Source organism: Panthera leo, chromosome B1, assembly GCF_018350215.1.
Source record: "Panthera leo isolate Ple1 chromosome B1, P.leo_Ple1_pat1.1, whole genome shotgun sequence".
Classification (NCBI taxonomy): domain Eukaryota; kingdom Metazoa; phylum Chordata; class Mammalia; order Carnivora; family Felidae; genus Panthera; species Panthera leo.
The window spans coordinates 28995584-29021955 of NC_056682.1; the positions used below are offsets into that span (position 1 = coordinate 28995584).

General features: G+C 39.5%; 2 long non-coding RNA genes across 2 annotated transcripts in view; one reads left to right on the forward strand and one right to left on the reverse strand.

The window, feature by feature from the left end:
- Window positions 1-9847: 9847 nt before the first annotated feature.
- On the reverse strand, window positions 9848-10411 carry LOC122217483. The gene is made up of 2 exons (XR_006201527.1): window positions 10220-10411; window positions 9848-9994 (listed from the first exon to the last, which is right to left on the reverse strand). It is a non-coding gene; the product is annotated as an uncharacterized LOC122217483 (long non-coding RNA).
- Window positions 10412-13442: 3031 nt separating this feature from the next.
- The window catches only part of LOC122217481, a 235454-nt gene continuing 222524 nt past the window's right edge, over window positions 13443-26372 (forward strand). Inside the window, exon 1 of the long non-coding RNA XR_006201524.1 lies at window positions 13443-13505. This is a non-coding gene — a long non-coding RNA (uncharacterized LOC122217481). The remainder of the gene's footprint in view (window positions 13506-26372) is intronic.

Consider the following 26372-nt stretch of genomic DNA (forward strand, 5'->3'; position numbering starts at 1 on the left):
AGTTAACAACCTAACCTTATACCTTAAAGGAGATAGAAAAAGAACAAATGAAGTCTAAAGCCAGAAGAAGGAAGGAAATAATAAAGATTAAAGTAGAAATAAATGATACAGAAACTAAAAACACAATAGAACAGATCAATGACACCAGAATCTGGTTCTTTTAAAAAAGTAATAAAATTGATAAACCTCTAGCCTGACCTATCAAAAGGAAAAGAGAAAAGACACAAATAACACTGCAAATGAGAGAGGAAAAGTAAAAACACCACAGAAATACAGTTTTAAGAGAATATTACAAAAAAGTATAAGCCTAAAAATTGGACAATCTGTTAGAAATGGATAAATTCCTAGAGACATATAAATTACCAAAGCTTAGGAAGAAATAGAATACTTGAAGATACTGATAACCAGCAAAGAAATTGAACCAGTAATCAAAAAACTCTCATCAAACAAAAATCCATGGCCAGATGGCTTCACAAGGGAATTCTACCAAACATTTAAAGAAGAGTTAATACTTACTTTTCTCAAATTATTCCAGAAAGTATAAAAGGAAGGAAAACTTCCAAATTCATTTGATGAGGCCAGCATTACCCTGATACCAAACCAGATAAAGACACCACAAAAAAAGAGAACTACAGGCCAATATCTCTCGTGAAGATAGGTGCAAAAATCCTCAACAAAATATTAGCAAACTGGGGCACCTGGGTGGCTCAGTCAGTTAAGTATCCAACTCTTGAATTTGGCTCAGGTCATGATCTCACAGTACATGAGTTCTAGCCCTGCATCAGGCTCCACATTGGAGCCTGCTTGGGATTCTCTCTCTCCCACTTCCTCTGCCTCTCCACTCTCTTTTTCAAAATAAAAAAAAAATTAAAAAATAACCCACAAAATACTAGCAAACCAAATCCAACAGTATTTTTTAAAAACTCATTCACTATGATCATGTAGAATTTATTCCTGGGTTGCCAGGGTGGTTCAATAATCACCAATCAGTGTGATACACCACATTAATAAAAGAATAAGAACCATATGATCGTTTCAACAGATGCAGAAAAAACATTTGACAAAGTAAAACATCTGTTCATGATAAAAAACCTTCAACAAAGTAGGTTTAGGGGGAGCATACCTCAATGTAATAAAGGCCATATATGAAACACTAAAGCTAATATAATTCTAAATGGGGAAAAACTGAGAGCTTTTTCCTCTATGGTAAGAAACAAGACAGGAATGTCCTCTCTCACCACTTTTATTCAATATAGTATTGGAAGTTCTGGCCACAGCAATCAGACAGTGAAAAGAGATGAGGCATACAAGTAAGAAGTCAAATTTTCACTATTTGCAGGTGAGATGATACTCTATATGGAAAACCCAGGGACATCTGGGTGGCTCAGTCACTTAAGCATTCAACTTCTGCTCATTCAAACTTCTTGCAGTTTGTGAGTTCAAGCCCTGCATTGGGCTCTGTCCTGAGAGCTCAGAGCCTGGAGCTTGCTTCAGATTCTGTATCTCTTACTCTCTCTGCCCCTTCCCAGCTCACACTCTGTCTCTGTCTCTCTCAAAAATAAATATTAAAAAAACAAAACCCAAAGATTCCACCAAACAATTGCTAGAACTGATAAGTTCAGTAAAGTTACAGGACCCAAAATCAATGTATAAAAATTGGTTTTATTTCTATACACCAATAATGAAGGAATAGAAAGAGAAACTAAGGAGTTAGTCCCATTTACAACTGCACCAAAAAGCATAAGATACTTAGGAATAAATCTAACCAAACAGGTGAAAGACCTGTACTCTAAAAATTATGAAACACTAATGAAAAATTGCATATGACTCAAAGAAATGGAAAGACATTCTAGACTCATGGATTGGAAGAATAGATATTAAAACGTCTATAGTACCCAAACCAGTTTACACATTTAATTCAATCCCTATCAAAATACAGCATTTTTACTGAGTTAGAAAAAACATTCCTAAAATTTGTATGGAATCACAAAAGACCCCAAAGAGCCAAAACAGTCTTGAAAAAGAAAAGCAAAGTTGGAGGCTTCACAATTCTGGACTTCAAATTATATTATAAAGCTTTAGTGACCAAGACCATATGGTACCAGCACAAGAATAGATACATAGATCGATGGAACAGAATAGAAAACCCAGAAATGAGCCCACAATTGTATGCTCAATTAATCTTCAACAAAATGGGAAGGAATATACTGTGGGAAAAAAATAGTCTCTTCAACAAATGGTGTTGGGAAAACTGGACCACTTTCTTTGACCATACACACAAAACAACCTCAAAATGGTTTAAAGACCTAAATGTGAGACCTGAAACCATAATAATCCTAGAAGAGAACACAGGCAGTAACTTCTTTTACATTGGCCATAGCAACTTCTTTCTAAATATGTCTCCTGAGGCAAGGGAAACAAAAGCCAAAATAAACTCCTGGGACTTCATCAAAATAAAAACTTCAGCACAGTGAAGAAAACAGTCAACAAAACTAAAAGGAAACCTGTGGAATAGGAGAAGGTATTTGCAAATGACATACCTGCTAAATGGTAAGTATCCAAAATATGTAAAGAATTTATCAAACTCAACACCCAAAAACCAAATAATCCAATTAAAAAATGGGCAGAAGGCATGAATAGACACTTTTCCCAAAGGAGACATACAGATGGCCAACAAACACATGAAAAGATGCTCAACGTTACTTATTGGGGAAATATAAATCAAAACTACAATGAGGTATCTCCTCACGCTGTCAGAATGGCTAAAATTAAGACACAACAGGTTTTGGCGAGGATGTGGGTTAAGGGGAACCCTCTTGCACTGTTGGTGGGAATGCTAACTGGTGGAGCCACTGTTGAAAACAGTATGGAGTTTCCTCAGAAAGTTAAAAATAGAACTACTCTATGATCCAGCAATGGCACTACTATTTATTTACAAAGAACATAAAAATACTAATTCAAAGGAATACGTGCATTCTGGTGTTTATAACAGCATTATCTACAGTAGCCAAATTAGGGAAACAGCCCAGATGTCTATCACTTGATGAATGGATAAAGAATATGTGGTGTATATATACACATGGGATATTACTCTGCCATATAGAAGAATGCAGTCTTGCCATTTGCAGTGGTGTGAAATGGAGCTAGAGAGTATCATGCTAGGTAAAATAAGTTAAAGAAAAATGTCCTATAATTTCACTTATGTGGAATTTAAGAAAATGCAAATGAGCAAAGGAGAAAAAAAGAGAGGGAGCAAACCAAGAAATAGACTCTTGAGAACAAATTGATGGTTACCAAAGGGAAGTGGGGGGGGGGGGTGATGGGTTAACTAGGTGATGGGGGATTAAGGAGTACCCTTGTGATGAGCACCAGGTGTTGTATGGAATGTTGAGTCACTATACTCTTGATACTCATAGTACACTGTATGTTAACTAACTGCAATTAAAAATAAATTTAAAAACGATAACAGTGCAGTGAGAGAGAAAAAAAGTGCTCTAAATTCTGTGAGGTCTTAAATACTGAGAATAAACTATAAAAATCTGGATGGTAGTTAAGATTTGGAGGGAAAGGAAGAATAACTTAAGTTCATTAATGCATGCTGGTTAAACTATAATGTTAGCAAAAAAGAAGGCTTTTTAATAAAGTGTTATGAGAATATGCCAATAGAGCAGTGTATTCATTAGAAAAATGTCAAATATGTGGAGAATGTTGAAATTCTATTTAAAAGACCGACTTTAATGTTTGTATTGAGTCTAGACTTCAAAAATGGTCATTTTTGTATGTTTTTTAAATAAGATCCTTGAAGTGACATTCATCCTATGAAAACAGTACATTGACTTTATTTTTAGAACTTCCCCAAACTGTGATGTGTGACATTCATACAAAATTTTCTCTACTCTCACTCTGAAAATAGAAGATATTTTCAGAAAAATCTTGTTTATTTTATTGATTTTGACAGAGAGAGAGAGAGATTGTGCTTGAGTTGGGGAGGGGCAGAGAGAGAAGGAGAGACAATCCCAAGCACACTCCATGCTGTCAGTGCAGAGCCCAATGCAGGGCTCAGTCCCATGACCATGAAATCATGACCTGAGCCAAAATCAAGAGTTGGCCTGCTCAACAAACTGAGCCACTCAGGTGCCCCAGAAAAATCTTATTTCATATTTTATGTGAGAATACTGCAGCATATGTATATCCTTTGCACAACAGTAAAGTTTAATTTTTAAATCCTTTTTCCAACATAGCTCTATATAATTTATTCTTTTCTATCCGAAACAACTGCCATAGTCCACAATGGCTTCTGTATCTCTTAAGTATTTCTCACACCAATAGAGGCTATGGGACACAATACAGCCTGGAAAGAATGATATGGTGGAATATACTAATAGATTTTTACATGAAAAAATTAAGTTATATGTATGTCAATTCATAGGATAAAATAAATATACACACATCACAATGTTAATAGTGGCTTTCTCTTGAGTGTTGCAAAGGTGGTGGCAGAGGTTTACAATCACAGGTGCACTCTTTACTCTTATTTCTGTGATATTTTTTCCCATTAACTCTATTCCCTCAAAACTCGAGGAAAAGACACACTTATTCAAAACAAAAGATAGGGCACCTGGGGATCTCATGGCTTGTGAGTTCGAGCCCCGTGTTGAGCTCTCTGTTGACAGCTCAGAGCCTGTAGCCTCCTTCAGATTCTGTGTCTCCTTCTCTTTCTGCCCCTCCCCTGTTCATGCTCTGTCTCTCTTTCTCTCAACAATAGATAAACATTAAAAAATATAAAAAAACAAAAGTAATATATTGCATTTTGTTTATAGTAGAAAGCTTGGAAAGCTGGAAGTTACAGGGAAGAAAACAAAAATCTTAAGTTAGAAAAATAAGACATAAAAATAACTAGAATTCAAGGTAGAGCCCTACATTAATTAGTATTCAAGTAACATAGTTTGGCATCTAAAACCAGTTCTAGCTATAAGGTTAGAAATAACCTTGTACCACCTTATAATCATGGTGTCAGGCCCAAATTTTGCTCCAAGATTATTTTGTTGTCCTTATGAATGAATAAAGGTATAAAGTCAGGATAGAAAAGACATATGCTCAGAGAGGTTTCAATTTATACTACTGATAAACTTCTTTTTTATCTTGGGCAGAGGGATACTACCCTGACCATTTGTAAATCGTCAATACTGCCTGATTTGAGAATCTCAGCCTTATTGAACAATGTCTTCCTCACAGGCAGGGTGTGGGAGAAAGCCATGGATAATATGTGCTCTGAAAAGACTTTGCACAGAAGTTAGAGAAGAAAGCACCTCTGAGTATTATTTGCCAAATGATCTTAACAAAGTCTCCCATAGAAAAGTTGTCTGGTCTACTCCAAAGTGAGGCATGTCAGGCATAAATAGAAAATTCAAGCATTGGAAGATCCTGGGTCTAGCCTGGGAGATTTTATTCATCCAAGAAACAGATTTTCAGTTCCCTGTCAAACTGTGGAGGGAAGTGGGGCTAATTTCTCAGAATACTTTGTCTATGACTACAGTGATCATATATTCCAGTTTTCTCAGGACAGTCGTAGTTAGCTCCTGTTTTCTTGGCATAATCGTTAACAGTTTTCTCTTTTACTCTCGAAAGTGTCCTAAAAGATCAATCCTGGCATTCTTCTTATAGCTGAACTGCTGGGTAAAATATATTGGATGTGGCAGACTATTGATTGGTTTGCAAAACAGTCATTTTCAACTGTCTTTTCTTTTATCATCTTCCATTAGAGAAGCCTAGTGACTTTTGTAGCCTTCTTACAGCTGGAATTGGTCATGTTACACAGTTTTGGCCAATGAGAGAGCTTTCTGGGAAAGTTCAAAAATCTATTGATATTGACTTCTTCTCTTCATATTATGAGGGTGGACGTAATATCTGGAGTCACCTTTAAACTGAGTGAAAGGCCAAGAATATCTCAGAGACTCAAGCCCTAACAGTGTTGGCCCCACTGATCCTATACCAGCAGTCAGCTAATCTGAGAACAAATTAGAACTCTATTTGTTTCAGTTTCTTTTAGTTGGATTTTGTTACTTGCAGCTAAAGTCATTCCCACTATGCATGGTGCTTTCTTTTCTTTTTTTCACTTTAGATGAGTCAGTTGTGCTAAACCTGGGAATCATCCTCTTCTTGGCATGCATCTTACTGCCGTTTGGTGATGGCAAGTCAACCATTTGAATAGCTCTCATTCACGGGTACTAAATGCAAATGCCGAAACACAACAAGAATGTGTAGAGTGAAGATGCAAGAACTGGGGCGCGGGTGGGGTGGGCAACAAGTTTGTCTTCTTTCATCAGAGGCAGCTCTTACTTTGGAAATGTAACATTTATTTTCTGAGAACTCTAAGGACTCTGCATTTGGCAAGGACTGTTCATTTTTCATTTTCTCCACTAATGTCTTAAGGGAGGGAAAAGATAAATCTGAATGTCATCAGGATACATATGGAGCTGAGGGCCACAGTTACTAATTAAGTCCTCTCTGAAGACCCACTTGAATGTCTTGGCATAGGACATAAACAGACTATCTAAAGATATCTTTTCCTAGCAGTCAAAAGACCCCAGATCACTTTGTGTTCACGAGGGTGGTAGAAGGGGGCTAAGATACTTATACAGTCCCTCCCACATAGTGATGGCTGGATGACAAGGTCCTGGTTCTCTGATAATAACTACTTTAATGGGTTAGGTATTTTATTGCAGTGCAACTGAGGGAACAGAATTCCAATCAGAGCAAGCCCTGAAGCAATTTAAGTGTTGCAAACTAACCCCAAATAGAATTCACTTGAACCTTGCCAGAAATCAGAATGTCATTTTCTTAAAGCTTAAAGGGAGAGCAAAGTAATTTGGGAAACACACAATCCTTTGAAATGTTCTCTTTTGCCTTCCTGGGGTTTATATCTCCACTGACTCTAACAGGGTGGTAATTTTAAAAAATCTATTTTATCCTATGTTTTTTTCTAAAGAGTTCCCTCCACCTCTTACTACCGTGAGAACCCCACAGGATATTATCAGTGCTTTTCCTGAGTCTGGTTCTGCCTCTACCTGTCCCTGCCAAAATTAAGCCAAAATGATTCCAGAATCCATCTGTGAGAATAGATAAGAGTGTCTTTCTGTTTACATCAGACAGCTGGATTCTGGCTTTGATGATTGGTCAGCAGAAGAGTCAAAATAGCAAAAATAGAACTCAGATTTTTGTCAACTTTTTATTTTATATATATATATATATACACACACACACACACACACACACACATATATATATGTTTGTTTGTTTATTTATTTATTTATTTTACCTGAGGATAGATGGACAGGGAGAGAGAGAATTCTACATTTTTGGCAGGAAAAGTACTTTAATCTAGATACCTAGTTTATTTCCCTAGGGAAACAAGTTCACATCAGTAAATGGCCTATTTTTCCATGAAATTTGTGCTAAAAAAATGGACGTAAGTCTCTAAAAAATTTCAAATCTGGTCATGGAGGATGCAGCCTTTCTCTCTCAATCTATCTTTGACTAGCTTACTTTTCAGGAAAAGTTAACAATAACTGAATTTTAAAATTTGATTTACATGCCTACGCAACGTATTCCTATGAGAGTCTGTCTTTCTGCTTGGTTAAAGTAGAATGAAACATTTATGATTTTGGATATTCTCTGTTTAGGCTAAGGGGATGGTGGTAGACTGCTCTGCATACATTGTAGACTGCTAGCCCATGAAGATTAAACATGAAATTCGTTGGGCAATATCTAGTTAAATGCCAGAATGGAGCAGGTCAATCATGAGGGTAAAATCACATCCTGTTTCAGATGTAGGTTCAATGGAGATGGGAAGTAAATTATTCCAGTTTTGCTCCAGGATAAAAACAAACATTTATTTCATTGATTTTTGTAGAGTAGAGGTGGTATTCCACAGTGTTTCCAGTTTTTACAGCAAATTTCTAACGTTAGCTGCCTAGCTATAAAGTCTCTGGTTATTGGAATGTAATCTCTAGATGGCAGATGGAGTTCTATTAGGTTATCATTGTGACATCAATAAATAATGACACAATTTCCCAATAAAAAGGATCCATTTGGTAAAATTTCCATCAATGCTATATTCTTGCTCTCTGCAGACCTGACAATTACCAGTTTGTTTATATTAAATCTGATTTGTATGATTGCAAGGAGGGTAGGCATCTTCCTCAAATTGTAAATAGAGGGACAAGGAATGTGAGTTGAAATAGAAACTAAATTCTTTTAGTATAGGTAGACACAATTAAATTTCCTATCAGCTTATCTCCCAATGTACTTGCCTTTATTTCTCTGTTACCTGAATTCCTAAAGGAAGTTAGGGTTAGGTAGAAGATATGTTGAGTTGCTTAATGATAATGAAAGATAAGACTTACTGATGGATGGTAGAGGAAGAGGTCAAAAGATTCAAAGAAGTAGGAATGTGATAGTAGACTAGAAACCCCAACACCTGATAGTATTTTGCATGAGAGTCTGGAAGACACTTAGTTTTCCTAGGTGATAATGAATGTGCTCATGGGAGGGCTACCAGAATCACTGAGAAGCTTCAAAGCTCTGTAGAACAGGCTAATAGAAGATGCTGTTATAGAACTGAGCTCCTGATAGGAAAGGTGATGAAAATCTGAAACATTAGAATCTAGGTGGCAAGCAGTTTAACCACAAGTAGAAAGATACAGACAATTATCACAATAAGTGACAAAATCAGAATGGCAGCCAGAGGTCTCAATCTGCAGAGAGCTATGGACATGCTGAATGGGATACAGTATTCCTAGAGGCAAGAAAGATGGGCAGTCAATAAGGATACTACTTAATGTAAACAATCAAACCAAGGACAGGTGATCAGGAATCTAAGGGCAATAGTCTAAACAAAAGTCATGATCCACTGCTTAGTTTTTGGATCTAGGCCAGTTCTCAGACTCCATATCCATTGATTGAAGGACAGGCCAGGGCCCTATGAGGACGGACCCTGCAACACCACGCTACATTTAATCAGTAGTAATTCTCTACATTTTTCCTCAAATGGACGTAAAGGCATTTACTAGGATATCTTGCATTGGAGAAAGGAGAATACCTGGGTTTTTGAGGATTGTTGTACCATTTCATTGGTATGTGGGGACCCAAAGTGCCACCATGATTCCTAGTGGGCAGTAAATGGAATCTTGGCTCAGGACTGGCTTACTGTGAGTCCACCTGGTCTATGGGCCTGCAGTGGATGCTGTTTCTTTGATTCCCCAATATATAATTGGAAGGGACAGACTTGGCAGTTGGCAGAACACTCATATTGGTTCCTGAACCTGTGACGTGAGAGATCTCATAGAAAGGGAAGGCCAGTTCAAAGTCTCTAAATCTTGTCCTTCCTCCAAACTCTCTATCCTAGGCCCAGCTAGAAAATAAAAATAAATACCGTGTCCTGTGGGGAAGATTAATGCCATTTGTTTAAATACTTAGTGCAAGGGTGGTGGTCCCTCCCAAAGCCCCATTTAGTTCACTAGTGTGACCACTATGGAAACTATAGTTTTCATACTAAATGACAGTCACCTATTGCAAACAACCAACCGGTAGCCTCAATTGCAGCTGCTCTGCCTCTCTCTCTTCCTCCTTTCCTCCTTTCCTCCTTTCCTCCTCTTTTCCTTCCTTCCCTTTTCTCTTTCTCTTTTTCTCTTTCTTTTTTCTTTTTTTCTTTTTCTTCCCCCCCATCCCTTTCTTTCTGCAGAATAACACATCCTCTGGCATGTAACAGGCAACCATTTATCTAGCATATGTATTATTTTCCAACCCTCTTCAAAAGGAGGCTGACAAGCAGTTTGCATTCCCATGAGACGGAGAATAGCATATATTTAGTTGGGATCTCCCCACAGGTCAATGTTCACTCTTCGACTTTCAGTCATGATGTAGTTTGAAGGAACCTGAATGATCTGGACATCTGTAGAACATCACATTCATCCACATACTGATGACATGGTAACTGAAGCAGATAAGAAGTGACAAGTACTTAAGACACATGTGTTCCAGAGGGTATGTGATGAACCTATGAAAATCCAGGGGCTCTCAGGGAAGTTTTTAGGGATCTGGAGTGTGGGGGGCATACTATCACATCTAATTCAAAATAAAACATATTATCTCACAGCTCCCACGAAGAAAGAAGCACAATGCTTGGTAAACCTCTCTGACTTCTGGAGACAGTACATACCATATTTAAGAATACTGCTACATTCCTTTTAATGAAGATCATAAGCTGACAGTTGTAAATCTAGGAGAAACTGCAGCAGGCTCTAGGCTATGATGTAAACAGTTCTGCCCCTCATCCGTTCAGCCTGGCCAATCCTATAGTACCAAACTATCTGTGGTGGGAAAGACACTGTATAGTTTATAGCAAGCTCCAAAGAAGAGATGCCATGTAGAATTCTAGGGCTCTAGAACAGTACTGTGTAATAGAACTTACTGTGACATCGAGATGTTCTATGCAATATGGTGGCTACTAGCCACATACACTACCAAGCACTTGAAGTGTGGCTAGTGTTATTTCATTGATCTTTCTGTCTGTCTGTCTCTCTCTCTTTTTAGTTAATTTTTAAATAATTTTTTGGGATTTTAAAATATTTTAAAATAAAATTTCAAAACAAGAGGAACAGACAACAGTAGTAGTTGCCTGGGGATAAGAGAAAGGGACTCAGGTGGGCATAGAGGAATATTTGGGGTGATGGAACTGTCCTGTATATTGATTGTTTACACCACCAACAGATTAGACATTAAAGGATGATTTTACTAGATGTAAATTATAACTCAATTTTTAAAAAAAGAGACAAGAGCCAAAAACTTACCCTATGTGGAAAAAAATAGTATTTAGTTTTCTCTCTTGAACACTGAAAACAATTACTATGGGCATAAACAAAGGAACAATAAAATGAGATTTTCTGTATATAAACATTTTTAAATGTTTTAAAGAAAAAATACGCTTAGGCAGAGGTAATACTTTTTTTGTATTTGATTTAATTAACATGTAATTTTTCTCTAGGAATAAAAATGTTAGAAATGCTTATTTTTAATTTTTTTAAGTTAAAAAAATTTTTTAAATGTTTATTTATTATTGAGACACAGAGCATGAGCATGGAAGGGGCAGAGAGAGGGGGAGAGATAGAGTCTGAAGCAGGCTCCAGGCTCCGAGCTGTCAGCACAGAGCTGGATGCAGGGTGTGAACTCACAAACTGCGAGATGATGACCCCAGCCGAAGCCGGTCCCTTAACTGACTGAGCCAGTCAGGCGCCCTGATTTTTTGTTGTTGTTTATTTTAAGAGAGGGGCGGGGCAGAGAGAGAGGGAGAGAGAATCCCAAGCAGGCTCCATGCTGTCAGCACAGAGCCCAATGGGGAGCTCCATCTCATGAACCACGGGATCATGACCTGAGCCTAAAACAAGAGTCAGAGGCAGAGGCTTAACTGACTCAGCCACCCAAGTGCCCCCAGAAATACTTATTTTTAAATTTCACAAAAATCTCAGGTAATAAGCAAGGCATTAGAACAAAAGATGGCTCCAAAGCTAGTTCTATAAAGCATTTACTATAAAAATACATATAGGGGAGCCTGGGTGGCGCAGTCGGTTAAGCGGCCGACTTCAGCCAGGTCACGATCTCGCGGTCCGTGAGTTCGAGCCCCGCGTCAGGCTCTGGGCTGATGGCTCGGAGCCTGGAGCCTGTTTCCGATTCTGTGTCTCCCTCTCTCTCTGTCCCTCCCCCGTTCATGCTCTGTCTCTCTCTGTCCCAAAAAAAAAAAAAAAAAAAAAAAAAAAAAAAAAAAAAAAAAAAAAAAAAAAAAAAAAAAAAAAAAACCAAAAAAAAAAAACGTTGAGAAAGAAAAAAAATAAAAATACATAGTTTTTAATAAAGAAAAACATTTCTTTATAGTTAAAAAAATGCTATATTTGGACAAGAGTCAGGTTTTCTTGAAATAGAAAAAATCAAATGTAACATTCTACCCATAAGCTACATACTAAGCTCAAACTAGTTGTTTAACAAGAACTAATTTCCTAACAGGCATCTATGAATTTACGCACATTTAGCGGCTCCTCAAAATGTATCCGTAAATTAAAAAGTTAAACAACATCGTCTTTGTCTTTACAGCTTACAGCTGCACCTGCACATCTGACAGTGCCTGACTGCACAGGCAGCTCTCTTGGTAACCCCACCGCAGCATGGGCTCGTCAGAGAGAGGCTGCTGTCTGGGTTACTTTCCTTCTGGGTATTTATGGTGTGGGTGGGCACATCGGGTGCTGGCTCTCAGCCTGGAAGGAATATGATGTGCTTCAAGTCTCTGAAAAGTGAGGAGTCTAAAGTTGCACAGTGCTATGCTTACTTCAAAGCTGTGGTGCCAATCCAGAGAGGTCCTCAGCCGGCTGATTTTTAAAATACTTCTGTTTTTGTTTAGGATTCTGCTTCATCTCCGTACTTGCATCATTGTTGTCATTCTCTTCTTTGTCTTGCCTTTAAGCTTTTACAGATATTTACTAGCTGAAATCATCTATGGTAATAAATCTGCAAGAAACTAAAAAGTTTCCCATTCCTCTGTAGCATTTGAGAAATCACTGAGTGCTTCCTTTTCTTTTCCACCGCCATGTCTGTAGGAACGGGTGGCTAGATAGAGAACAGAGTTCCGTAGCCTTGGCGGTGAGCACCAGCAACTCCTGGTTGATGGTGGGCCCTGGTGGGGAGCTCTTCATGATGCCTGGATGTGGGACACATGCTGCTACTCCCGGCACTCATCTCTGCGGCAATCTCATCCACAGTCTTCTTGTGCCTCCCGCATGTGAGACCAGCACTGAGGTTGTAGGCTTATTTTACTTAATCTTAATTAATTTAATTTAAGCTTAAGTCATCACATGTGGTCAGTGACCATCATATTGGGCAATACAGTTCTAGAGCAAGTCCATTTCCTCTGCAGCACAGATTTATACCATTCAGAAAACAGTTCCTGCATGCTGGTGGGATCTGATAGAGACAGAGTATCTGACCATGGGCGGTAAGTGACTGTGTTGCTGGCACTCATCTTCAGCAGCTGCATACTCTCACCTGTTGAGTCATAAATTTGGCTGGGCCCAGCAGTACTCTGTTATAAAATGGTGGAAGTGGTCCATCCCAGTTTGTGTGTGAGAAGGGCTAGTGGACATGAGTTAGATGCATAAGTAGATAGCCTAGACCACTGAATGCCTTCTGCTACTGTTGCACTGATGCCTCTTCTTCAGCTCAGACCCATAGCTACTTGGTGTGTACCTTTGGAAGCAATCATAGATGATGATGAAGACTGATGTAAATTTACTATTAGGTTAGCTTTATGCATCAGTATGATGTGACAATAGACTGATGATGCTCTACAACCCTACTGAGGAGTGACTTTGATCCATATCAGTGAGGAAAATCTTCCTAATGGGCAAAGCCCCAGGTTGTGCAGGTGGTCATCCACTTTGTGTTGAAGGGCATACTCCAAGGTAAGACTGTACATGCATTCATGAGCAGAAACAAATAATCTGCTAGTTTGTCGCGGCCCTGTAAGGAAAAAACATTGGAGAATAAGGGACAAGGATAACTGAGGAAGGATGTGAATGGGCTGATTGAAATAGTAATGAAGTGTGAAAACTTGTTTTTTCCTACCACAGAGCATCAACCACAGACCTGGCACTGATAACCAGGTAGATAGGATGCTTTGATCATTTAAAGTCAGTCAGCCTCTTTCATTGGCTCCAATGGCACTGGCAAATTGAATACATTACTAGAGTCTAACACTGTGGAAGAGATGGAGGCTATGCACGTGTCCAGCAACATTGGCTACCAGGGCTGACTGCTGTTGCCAAATCCCCAACCTGCCAGCAACAGAGACATGGCTGTTTTGTACCATCATCCTTCAAGAAAACTAATCAAGTATGAGGTTGCAAGTTCACTACTTTGGACTTTATCCAAGAAAGAGCAATGATTCATCTTGATTGGGATTAACACACATTCTGGATATGTGTTTGACTTTCCTTGCTGCAGAGCTCCAGACAGCATTGCTCTCCAGGGTCTTACAGAATATTTAATCCAATGATATGAGATCCATATAATATTGCCTTAGACCAAGAGACCAACTTTAGGGCAAAGGAGGTAGGGAAGTGGGCTTACGACCATGGAATACACTGGCCATATCATATACTGTGTCACCTAGAAGCTTTTTACCGAATAGAGTCACAGAATGGTCTCTTGGAGACACAGTTGAGGTGCCTACTTGGAGATGACTCCTTTAGAAGATAAGGCACTATTTTCCAGGATATGGTATGTACATCCTAAATAATAATCATCTGGTATCATACCCCCAATAGATATAATACATGAGTCAGGGAATCATGGGATAGATGTAGGAATGGCTTCACTTATCAACCCCGATTCACTTGGAAAATTTGCATTTCCTGCCTTCACATTTATAGGCTTTGTAGGTATAGAGATTTTTTTTTTTTAAAGTAATCTCTACATTCATTGTGGGGCTGCAACTCACAGTCCTGAGATCAAGAGTCAGGAGCTCCTAGAGATCTTGGTTTTCAGAAGAAGGATGCTTACTACCAAGGGGCACCCAGTAAGATTTCCACTGGTCTCTGAGTTGTGTTTTGTTCATTGGGTTCCTTATGCCTGGAGATTATTGGGCAAGGATAGGAGTCACCATAAAAGCAGAATAATTGACTGTGCTGGTTATCAATATATTGCTTCTTACATCCAAATCCACCTTTGGTCACCTTACTTACTATACTTTAGATAGACATTAAATATTTCTCCTTTGTTGGCCAGCCAAGTTTGTTAGTAGAGGGTGCTGGAGGAAACCTCTAGAAGGAAAGGGCTCCTTTTTCTAATTCCTATGTGATTTCCCTTTCTTCTTAATCCTGACCTATGGCCTAGGCTCTCCTGGTGGGCACCTAGTGACATTCACCCCCAGTGAGTTCCATATCACATTGTGTTCCTGGGAAAGTTTTGTGGGCATCCCACCCTGATATTCTCCCCATAGGTAACTTACTGGTAAGTTCTGCCAGTTCCCCAGCTGAATTCAGCACCCCTTGCAGGCAGCTTTCCAGCAAGTATCATTGTTGTCACATTGGTGGGAGACTTCCTGCTTGGCAGTCCTGGTCTGCAGCACCTCAGTGAACTTCTCCACCCCATCCAGTGGGCTAGAGGCACACCCACTCCACTGCTCTCTCATTCTCTGCCTTGGGGGCTGGGGCGTCACTTCCCTTTTTTTCATTCTTTGGGTGCTCTGCTTCAGTCCTAGAGGTGGTGGCTTTGCACCATATCTACTATTTCTGCATTCTTTAAAGTTGTTTTTAGCCCTTGGAAGCCAATTATGTTATTCCAATTCCATGCTAGTATTTGGTAATTATGTAAAACTTTTTAAATTCAACCTGCTCGTGTTTTTTCTGTTTTCTGACTGGACTCTTACCATAAAAGAACTGAATGCTACTGCTACACAAGTGGGGCAGAAATGAATACATTCAGCATTCAGATGATCTGTTGGGTCTTCTCTTGAAGCTCCTGTGTCCAGTTGGGGTAGTAAGCGGACAAGTAGAGTACCCATAGCCAGAGAACTGCCTGGTAACCAAGTTCTCAAGCTCCTCAGGAAAGAGACCCTGGGCAGTCTGAGCAGGCAAACTGGCTTGACCAGTAATTCTGCTGGCTGAAGGAGAGGCGAGCCAAGATTGGCTGAAAGAGAAGAGGAATGATGATTGTTAGTTGTGGCTTTAAAATCAACGGCAACATCAGAGTTTATCACATTAAACCTCTCTTGTCATCTTCCTCGATAAGGAAGACCAACCAGAGCCCTGGAGATGGAATTTCCCGATGGGTGGACTTCCACAAGAAGAGGGGGATGAGGGTATAAAGTGTGCACTGTGATGGATACTGTAGTGCTCTGTGTGGATCCCCTCTTGGGGAATGAGATGTTTATCCTTCAGATGTGGGAAGTGACAACTACTGACATACAGCTCACAGCTTATCACTTGCCGGGAGTTGTTCTCAGCCACAAATTATCTTCCTCATCAAGGTTTATGCTCCATATCAGTGTTGACCAGCAAGCAATTACTGGTGGTTACAAGGCGACAAAAGCCCAGACCCCTTGCTTCTATCTGGGACACATGTGTAGGGCCATCCTAGTTCCACATCTTTGTTTAAGACAAGCTAAGTCATGAGCTGCATTCTCAGTATGAGTCAGCTTCTCTCTTGGCCCATTCCTGCCTTCCTCATTTCCTTACAGGCGCATCTCTCTTGAGATCATTTCCCGGTAACCCTGCATGCATGTTTCCATCTCAGATCTGTATCTAGAGAACCCAATCTAACACATGTTTTAATGTTCTCCATGTATAATCTCTTTTTATAGGAAGAAGATTTGAAATTGTCCATGGCCATGTTTTTCCCCCAGATTCTCAAAATTTATTAGTTATTTGGCAAATAATGAGTGAGAACATTTGTCCCTGAGGTGTGAAGAAATGCTCCCATGGTCATTTGCTCAAGAGGAGTGTTTCTGGGTTACAGCTCTGGGGAAGATCAAAGCTTATTTTGGTTTCAGTCGTTGGTCATCTGAGGGATGACTAGAATTTAACCATCACAGTGGTTAAAATAATGTACAGCGTGACTTATGGGCAGTAAGAAGATATGCTGACGTCATCAAGCAGCATTGTGTGTCTGATAGAAGCTTGTTGGGTCTCCAGTAAGCGCTGTCTCATCCAACTCACTTGCCCATGTATTTGATGTCAGGGATATGAAGCTGGGGAGCCATTTTCGAGTCACACGTTACGGACAGTGTATTTGCTACTAGTGCTGTAACAGCACCACCCTTATGGGTGTGACACGTTATATTAGTGGATTCTGTGGGTCAGTAATTTGGACAGAGCGTGTATGATTTCTAGGCCTGGTCCACACCATATTCTGTATGGTACTCCACATTTTCTTCCCCAGTGTTCCAGGGGATGGCAACAGCCAGGACAATCTGGAAGGCTGTATAAGACAGGTTTGGAAGGTGGCAGAGCCTGTGTCTGTCTGGGTCCCTGTGTGACTACAGGGAGTGGAGTTCTCTCCTGGCAACAAGTGGATTTTATGTGCGTGAGAAATAAGCATTTATTGTGAGATTTTGGAATTTGTAGGTTAGAATAGCCGATGTTGATTTCATGCCACTAATTCCTATACCAAGTAGTGTGCTGTTGTAATAAAAACTTAAAGTGACGTTAGCAGTTAAGTGGTGAGAAAATATCAGAAACAGAAACACTGGAGTCTTATCTTATACAGTGACAGTGTTTTTGGTAAAATCATGAGCCTGAGGAAACTTGACATCAGGTCCTGTGACTACTGAGACTCTAGCTCCAGGGTACAGGACCAAAAAGCAATATGTTAGGAGTGTGTATGGGTTGTAATTGGTTGCCACTAGCAAGACTTTGCAAGGAAGAGATGAGCTCAGGGAAGAATTGGCTTGTTTGGAAGGAAAGATTGAAGGGAATAGAGAAAGCCCAGAAATCAAACATTTCTCAGAAGGTTGCAAAAATTTGACTCTGCTGGACCCCAAAACAGTAAAAGTAAGAAATGTTTTGAGTAACAGAGATCCATTAAAAATCAGCCTTAGGTAAAAAAAAAAATCTTTCAATAATAGCCATCATTTGCATATCTGAAGAGTCACTAATGTGCTATGCTAAATTTAACTAAATTGATTATTAACCTTGAGATACCTGTAGTGGTATAAAGAACTGCCAGAAGCTATGAAATTTGAATTTCATAAAAACACAACCTAGATCAAATTTTTAGGCAGAGCCCCCCATATGACTAAGCAAACCATGGTGGTTGCTTAGCAGTGGTGATGGTGGTGATTTTTTCCCTCACTTAACCAAAAGAAATACATGAGTTATACCCTCATTTATTGAGCACTTCCTATGAGGATGGTGTAATCCTAATGAGACCCAAATTGGGTGCCCAACAGCAGAAGTGACACAGAGCCAAAATACAAAGTAAAAACATTAAAAACTGCCAAAAGAGAGATAGCAAATGTTATAGGATTTCAGAAGAAGTTGAAAAACTGCCAGCTGACATATTTATAAAAGACTCATGTCAGGCAGAGCATTTGACCTGGGCTTCAAAGGCTAGGTAGGACTTTGATATATACAAACAGTGGTGGGCAAGGACATTGTAGGTGAGTAGCAAGGCAGGGTGAAAGACTTGAACTGTGAAAGTGTCCTCTTGGCCTGAGATGGATTTAGGGAAGATTTAAAAGATATGCTAGACATTTGAGGACCCAGGATTTGACATTGAGAGTGTATTCAAGCATATGTTAATGTGGGTGATGAGGGACTATAAGGCAAGCTGAGGGCCAAGCACAAGCTAGTATACACCTCCCCCACACCCCCAGCAAGGTGGGATCTGTGTGATATTCCTCAGACACTCCTACTGCCCAAGGACAAAGGAAAAGGAAAATTAATAGTTGACTGATAGAGATGACAGTCATGCAGGACATGAGTCTCCATCAGTTTAGAAATATCTTAGTAAATGACAAGAAAAAGGCAATCTTATCAATAGCCTGATCTCCAGAAACCTATGGACTCAGTGTCCTGGAGCCCTAATATCACCTTCTCCTCCACAGTGATGTGGGGAACACAGGCAAGAACAAAATGGCAGGTAAAATTAAATTTCTTTATAACCTGCAGCCCATTGACAAATACAGAGTATACCATTTCTCCAGGAACCCCCTACTGTCCTAATGTTAATGCCTTACTAGAGAAGAACAACCTTAGCTTGACAATAGCAAGCCCCCTGGCATTTTAGGAGTCCCTTTAGCATATCAAAGTCCTTCTGGAGGCCTCCCTTTTGTCTTTACCTCCCTCAACTCCGTAGTATATAACTAGTTACAACCCCAGCGCAGCTCTTCCTGTCCCTGTGCTTTAATAAAATCACTTTTTTACACCAAAGACCTCTTCAAATACTCTTTCTTGGCCATCAGCTCCAAACCCCGCCATCACTACAAAGCCCCATCAGTGGATACTTTCCAATATTATCAGTTATATTATGTGTATTAGGCATATGGTTAGAACTATGGTAGCAGAATGTAACATCATTTGCAGAAAGAATAAAATGGAGAGAGGAGACCTGTTTGGAGATCATCACAGTAATCTTGACAATGAGAAGGCAAAGGACTAACATATGCATTACAGGAGAGATTGGCTCAGAAAATGTCTGAATATAAGAGAGGAGAGGATAGGTTCAAGATGTAGGAGGGAGAATTTGAAAGCCTTGATTTCTCTGTCTGTCCATACTTATGCAAAGATAAGAATGCACTGGCTTTTATAAGGTAAGAATTTTGTGAACCCCAAAATGCTGATGGGTCATAACCTCTCTCAGTGACGGTAAGGAATAAAGTGTTAAAAAAATATAATCTGGTGCACACAGAGGCACTATAAAGAAGGAGCCAGGAAGGGCAGACATCTCAAGATTAAACTAAGTATATTTTGCTGTCTTAGTTTGAAAGTGTCTAAGTTAGATGATAGTTAAGGAGAATCAGACATGTGTGTACATATTATATGTAATATAATATATATATGTAATGTATATTACATATAATATATACACACATACAGTTAACTACTTATAATGTAGAAAACAAAGGCAGAAGGAAGTGGCAGATAAAATTAAATTTCCTTATAACCTGCAGCCCATTGACAAATACTTGAGGCAGGCAGTATATAACTTTTCTCCAGGAGCTCCCTACTGTCTTAATGCAAATGCTTTGCCAGAGGGAAAAACAACATGAGCTTGACAGTAGCTAGGCCTCCAGAATCCTGGGAGTCTTCTTTAGCATATGGAAATCTCTTTGGAAACTTCCCCTGGACTTTACCTCCCCCAGCTGCCAAGTATATAAACAGTCTCTCCTTACCATCCTGGCGCAGTGCTTCCTACCCACGGGTCCTGTCCCCATGCTTTAATAAAATCACCTTTTTTTTTTGCACTGAACAGTCTCAAGAATTCTTTCTGGGCCATCGGCTCTGGAAGCCGCCACTATTCCAAAACCCCATCACTTACATTGCTAAGTCATGGTTGCTATAGGAAATTATGATTGTACACTTTACAGTTATTAAATTGTTTTTCACCAGCAAAGTGCTACTGGCTACTGTCAGCTTAGGGCGAGCAGGGGACCCCAGGGGATAGAAATCCACAGATGTGGTCTGGGCCCATCACCAGCAACTGAACCAAGCTGGCCACTGGCAGATAAGATCTAATTCCCATATACTCATAAATCAAAGACCCCACCCTACTGTGGTAAGACTTGGAGGTAGCGACAATCACAAGAGGTGTCCTGCCCATGGAGTGGAATGCTTAGACAGAAAGAAAGAAAGAAAGAAAGAAAGAAAGAAAGAAAGAAAGAAAGAAAAAACTACCAAGGCCAATATAACCTTAATGTGCATGCACACTGGACTAGGGCGGCTAAAAAGGAAAAATACACAGGCTCAATTATTCGTGTAAATGAAAAAAATCCTAAATGAAATCTTAGTAAATTAAATCTTTAAATAAGCTATTATTAAATAAAATCCAGTGCTAGTAAGAAAATCAGAGCTATACTATATTGATTAAAGTGAAGTTAAATTGTTAGACAAAAAAGGCCTCAGTGATTTAAAGAGCAGGGAGATGTACTCCTGTTTTATGTGAATGCTGCAGGGTGGGTGCCCCAGGTTAGGCAGCCGCATCACATGTTCCTTCAGGGATCCAGGTCTCATCAATGGTGTGGCTTCATTATCTGTTAGGATAGTGTATTTCAAACTTTAGTGGCAATCGGAATCACCTTGAGAGCTTTAAAAAATCCAGCCTGCTGGGTCCCCCCTCAGATTTTCTGGTTTAGTAGGTTTTGAGTAGGGCCTGAGAATTTGCCTTGTCAAATAAAAATTCCCACGTGATGATGATGATGACAGTGAGGTTTTGGAATGGTGGGGGTTCAGAGCTGATGGACAAGAAAGATTTCTTGAAGACATCTTTGGTGCAAAAAGGTGATTTTATTAGAGCATGGGGACAGGACCTGTGGGCAGAAAGAGCCACACTGGGCTTGTGAAGAGTGACTGGTTGTATGCTATGGAGTTGGGGAGGTAAAGACAAAAGGTAGGCCTCCAGAAGGACTTTGATATGCTAAAGAAGACTCCTAAGATACCTAAGGCCTTGCTATTGTCAAGCTAAGTCTGTTCTTCCTCTAGTAAGGCATTAACATTAGGACAATAGGGGGTTCCTGGAGAAATGGTATACTCTGTATTTGTCAATGGGCTGCAGGTTATAAAGAAATTTAATTTTACCTGCCATTTCGTTCTTGCCTGTGTTCCCCACATCACTGTGGAGGAGAAGGTGATATTAGGGCTCCAGGACACTGAGTCCATAGGTTTCTGGAGATCAGGCTATTGATAAGATTGCCTTTTTCTTGTCATTTACTAAGATATTTCTAAACTGATGGAGACTCATGTCCTGCATGACTGTGATCTCTATCAGTCAACTATTTTTCTTTCCTTTCCTTTGTTCTTGGGCAGCAGGAGTGTCTGAGGAATACCACACCGATCCCACCTGTGTGGGGTATGTGTGTGCTAGCTTGTCCATTGCCCTCAGCAGCTTGCCTCATGCTCCCTCATCAATGATGCTACTAATATGGGACCATACTTTTACTGAAACCTCGTTATCAGTAGCATGGTTTATCAAATGGGTCACCAAAGAGTTCCAGGTCACAGAAAAGGTGAAAAAGAATATGGGTATGTCCAATTACTATCTTAAGGTAAAAGGAGTTGCATGCATGCATCAATTTCCCTTTCATTTTACTGGTAATAGCCTAGTCACCCAGGTATGTCTAACTCAAGTTGGTCTGGAAAATGTGGTCTGTAGACAGTGGGGTGCTGGGAAAAATCTCTTCCGATTCTGTATTTAGTGGTATCGCACTCCTGGCTTGAAATTGACCATAGCGTAAATATGGCGTAGAAACTGGCAAATGCTACATATCAGGGCTCTCCCCAGTGTAAAGGCCAGTTAAACATTTACCAGCACTCTACTGTTTATAATTCAGTCACCACATTTAATTTCAACTCTATTATGGGGGACATAGGGGAGATAAATAAATTTTGGTTGACAATTAGCTTCTGCCACAATGACCAAGTAGGTTTTATTCTAAAAATGCGAAGATAGATAAATATCCACTAAATAAATGATCTACATAGAAAAATCTATTAAAATTATAGATTAAATTGATGTCATTAATTCCATGTGGTTATCTCAATAGATGGTAGAAAAGGTACCTGATAAAATTTAACACACTTAGATGATAATTCAATGAGCAAACAGGAGCAAGAATCTTGATAGTGTTGAGGAGTAAAAACTTTTCTTCTACCCCCTTAGTTTAAGTAATTGAGGGCCTGCAAACGAAACTGACAAAAGACAAAGCAAGAGAAGAAACAAAGTCTATCCATGCATCCACATAAATGGGAGCTCATAAAAAATGTAGCTCAAAATGACAGTAAGAATTTGGGGCTTATATACCATCTTGATGGGGAAGGGGAAGTACACTTAAGGGAAAACAAAGGACTTTTAGGAAAGATAAATAGGCCTCTAGGAGAAGAGGTAGGAGATATGATCGTTTTGTGATAATTGCCTATTTAGGCAATTTCTTATCTCAGTGCTGATACCTTATCTCCTGTGATGGGAGTTAAGCTTCCCTGGTTGCAGTTCCTGGGGAAGGGCTTTATGACCATTGACTTCTTTTGGGAGGCTCTGCTTTTAGGCTTTAAGAGGAGCTCAGAAAAAAACTCTTCCTGCATCTGTTGATTCTAAAATGTCATCAGCTCAAAATAATCCTTATGCACAGTGGTATGTTCTGGATCCCTTCAAGAGTCTCTCTATATAGAAAACCTGCAGCAAATATAAGGATACATCTGTTTTTAAAAAGTTTTGGCCTAAAAATGACACATTCCACTTCTGTTCATATTCCATTTACTAGCGTTTAGTCACATGGGTAAATCTAACTGCAAGAGAGACTGGGAAATGTTATTCTGGAATATTGATACAAGAAAACTGCTAGCAGTCTCTGCCATATCCTCTTACCTTGCTTATGTTTCTCGGTGGTACTTATCACTACTCAACACACATATTTACTTGTTAATTTGTTTATTGTGTGCCCTCTTTACTAGAATGTAACTTCTACAAGGGCAGATAACTTTATTCGGTAATTAATGTATCTGTAGCCTAGCAGAGTGCCTGGAATATGGTAAATATTCAGATATTGATTTAATGACTGTATTGAATGACTATAACAGATATATATCAAAAATTAATGCAAAGCCTCATCCTTCCACAAAGAGGACTCTAAGTATTGATTCCCCAGCTGACTGAGAGAATGGTGGTGCCAGGTACAAACATAGGAGAGAAGGAGAAAGTTGAAGTTTTTCAATAAATGTGAATTTCTGGTGCGGTCAATCAGATAGGTGTAGGCTCAGATAGGTTAGTTGGAAAAGCACAAGCCTAGAGCTGGGTCCATAGAATTGGTTATTACGTGCATCATTGTTAAAGCTGTCAGGATGAGATTGTCAAGGAGGAGGTATACAAAGAGGAGAGCAGAAGCCATGGAGAAAGGGAGGGATGAGAACCTTGTCAGAGGAGGCAGAGATTGTGTGGTTCTAGAGATAAGTGAATAAGCAGAGTAGTGAAGAATCAAGGAATCCATAAGAGAGGGAATTTCAAGACCTATGGCATCTTTATTAAGGTCTGTAGAGAGTTTTGAGAAAGCAGAAGAAGAGAAATTGAAAGGGATCTGGAGACACATCATCTAGCTGTGTGATCAGGAAGACCAAGAGACCATAGATGTGGGTGAAGACTCTTGGACCCATCGTCCTGTGTTACTGTAAAAAAAAAAAAAAAAAAAAAAAAAATGACCACAGGGGTGCCTGGGTGGCTCAGTCAGTTAAGCTCCCAACTTCGGCTCAGGTCATGATCTCACGGTTCATGGATTTGAGCCCTGTGTTCATCTCTGTGCTGATGGTTCAGAGCCTGGAGCCTGCTTCAGAGTCTGTGTCTCCCCGTCTCTCTGCCCCTCCCCTGTGTGTGCTCGGTCTCTCTCTCTCTCTCTCTCTCTCTCTCAAAAATAAATAAACATTTACAAAAATTAAAAATATCACAAACTTCATAGCTTAATAGAACACACATTTATTCTCTTACTGTTCTGGAAGTCAGAAATCTGAAGTGGGTTTCATGGGGCTGAAACAAGGTGTTAGCAGGGCCATGTTACCTCCAGATTCTGTAGTAGGGAATCTGTTTCTTTTCCTTTTCGAGCTTCTAGAGCTGCATTCCTTGGTCTCTGTCTTCAGGGTCAGTGGAGTGGTGTCTTCAAATCTCTCTCTTTGTACCACTTTCACATTGCCTTCTTCCCTTCCATCTTGAGATCTCCGTCTACATCCCTCTTATAACAATACTTGTAATTATGTTTAGGGTCCACCTGGATAATCCAGAATAATTACCCTATCTCAAGATCCTTTAATTATATTTGTAAAGTTATTACCATGTACAGTAGCAATCACAGTTTCTAGGGATGAGGACCTGGGTATTTTTGGGGAGACATCATTCAGCCTACCGTCTTCTCCTTTGCCTGGCTTACTCTTACAAAAGGTCATTGAGGGAACTGCTCAGCAGAATGTTTTGAGGCAAAAATGGGAAGAAGTTTAAAGTTGAGAAAGAGGAGATCTCAAGGAAACCCTTTTTGGCAGGGGTTGGGGGGTGTCGAATGGAATAAGGCAGGAAGGGTAACCGATTCATGCTGCAGAAGACAACAGTGTGTTTGTAGACAGAAGAGAAGGAGCCAGTAGGGCTCTCACTGAACAAGAGACTCAATCATTACTCCCTTCTCAAATGTAATCATGTGAACAGGGGTCATGTTTATTTTGTTCACCAGTACATTCTAAGCACTACAGGCACTGCTTAATATATAGTATGCACTCAATAAAAATGTGTAGAATGAGTGAATCATTTATGAAGCAGTAGTGTAGACCTTTGTGCTCATTCTGAAGAACTAAAGAAACCACTGAAATCTGCTTTCAGCTGGTCTGACACCATACTGACAAAGTACAAAAAAAGTTATGAGTGCCAAAAGGTACTTATCAAAGTCCAGAGCTACTCAAATACCTACATAAATGTTATGGTTTTCAACCTTCCAAAGAGGTTGGGAACTTGTTAGAAAGCTTTTTCTACTGTTTCATCTGTGGTGTCTCTTTTCTTTTCAATTATGCTACATATTTTCTATACCCTGATAAGTTCAGAGAAATCTTTCGTAAACTAATTTTTTTTATAATGTTTGTGTAAAGGTTGGAGCATTTATTCTGTCATAAGGAGGACCTGAGTAGGTTTGAGTGGGACCTTAGAACTGCTATCTTTGAGGCATCTTAGCAAGTTCCTTTATCTCTCTGAACCTCAGTTTCCTCATCTGTAAGTGGGGATGATGATAATATCTACCTTAAAGAGTTGTGATGATTGAATGAGTTAATGCATTAAAAGTGCTCAGAACTCAGCAAACTCTCAGTACAAATCAGTATCTGTTGTTTTTACTACCATCACCACCACCGTCGGCTTTTTGGCTCATGTCCCATGTAAGTGCATGAAAGCGTTCTAGAAAGATCACTTTGTGCAACTTGGAAGTCATATAAACTTAGTTTTACAACATCAAAGATGAAGTTAAACCCTTCATAATGAAATCTGGGTTTAGCCACCAATTTGGCATTTAGTAAGCAATTTTACTTCTGTGAGCTTTATTGGCAGAATGAAGGGCTGGTGATTTCCAAGGTCTTTCCAGCTTTATTTTTCTCTGACTGTATTCACTGGACTCCTCTCTGTGGGGGGAGGACTCGTGACTTTTGTTTACTATTATTACTAAGACCTAGCATAGTACTCAGCACTTTGTAGGACTCAATAAATACTTGTTGCATAAATGAATAGCATAGTTGCGTCAAAGTCCATCTAATGAAGGGAACCATGGACTGGGTTATTATTTTTACTACAAAGTGGATTTTTATGACTTGGGCTTATGCTTTTGAGTTTTCTGTTCGTCTTTATAAAAGAGAAGGAGGGTAATGCTACCAAAATAACACCAGAAGGCAGGCATGGGGTGAAAATTAATCAATCTATTCTAATTGAGTCTTTGGGCAAAAATGCTAGGTCAAGGTTAATAACAACCAGGAGTATTTTTCAGATAATGATTATAAATTAGCATTTAATGGTGTTTGCAAATGAGATATATATTCACAAATATAACAACTTAATACTTGAAAACTTAAAACCTGAAAAAGTTTATTAACATACTATGGTATTAG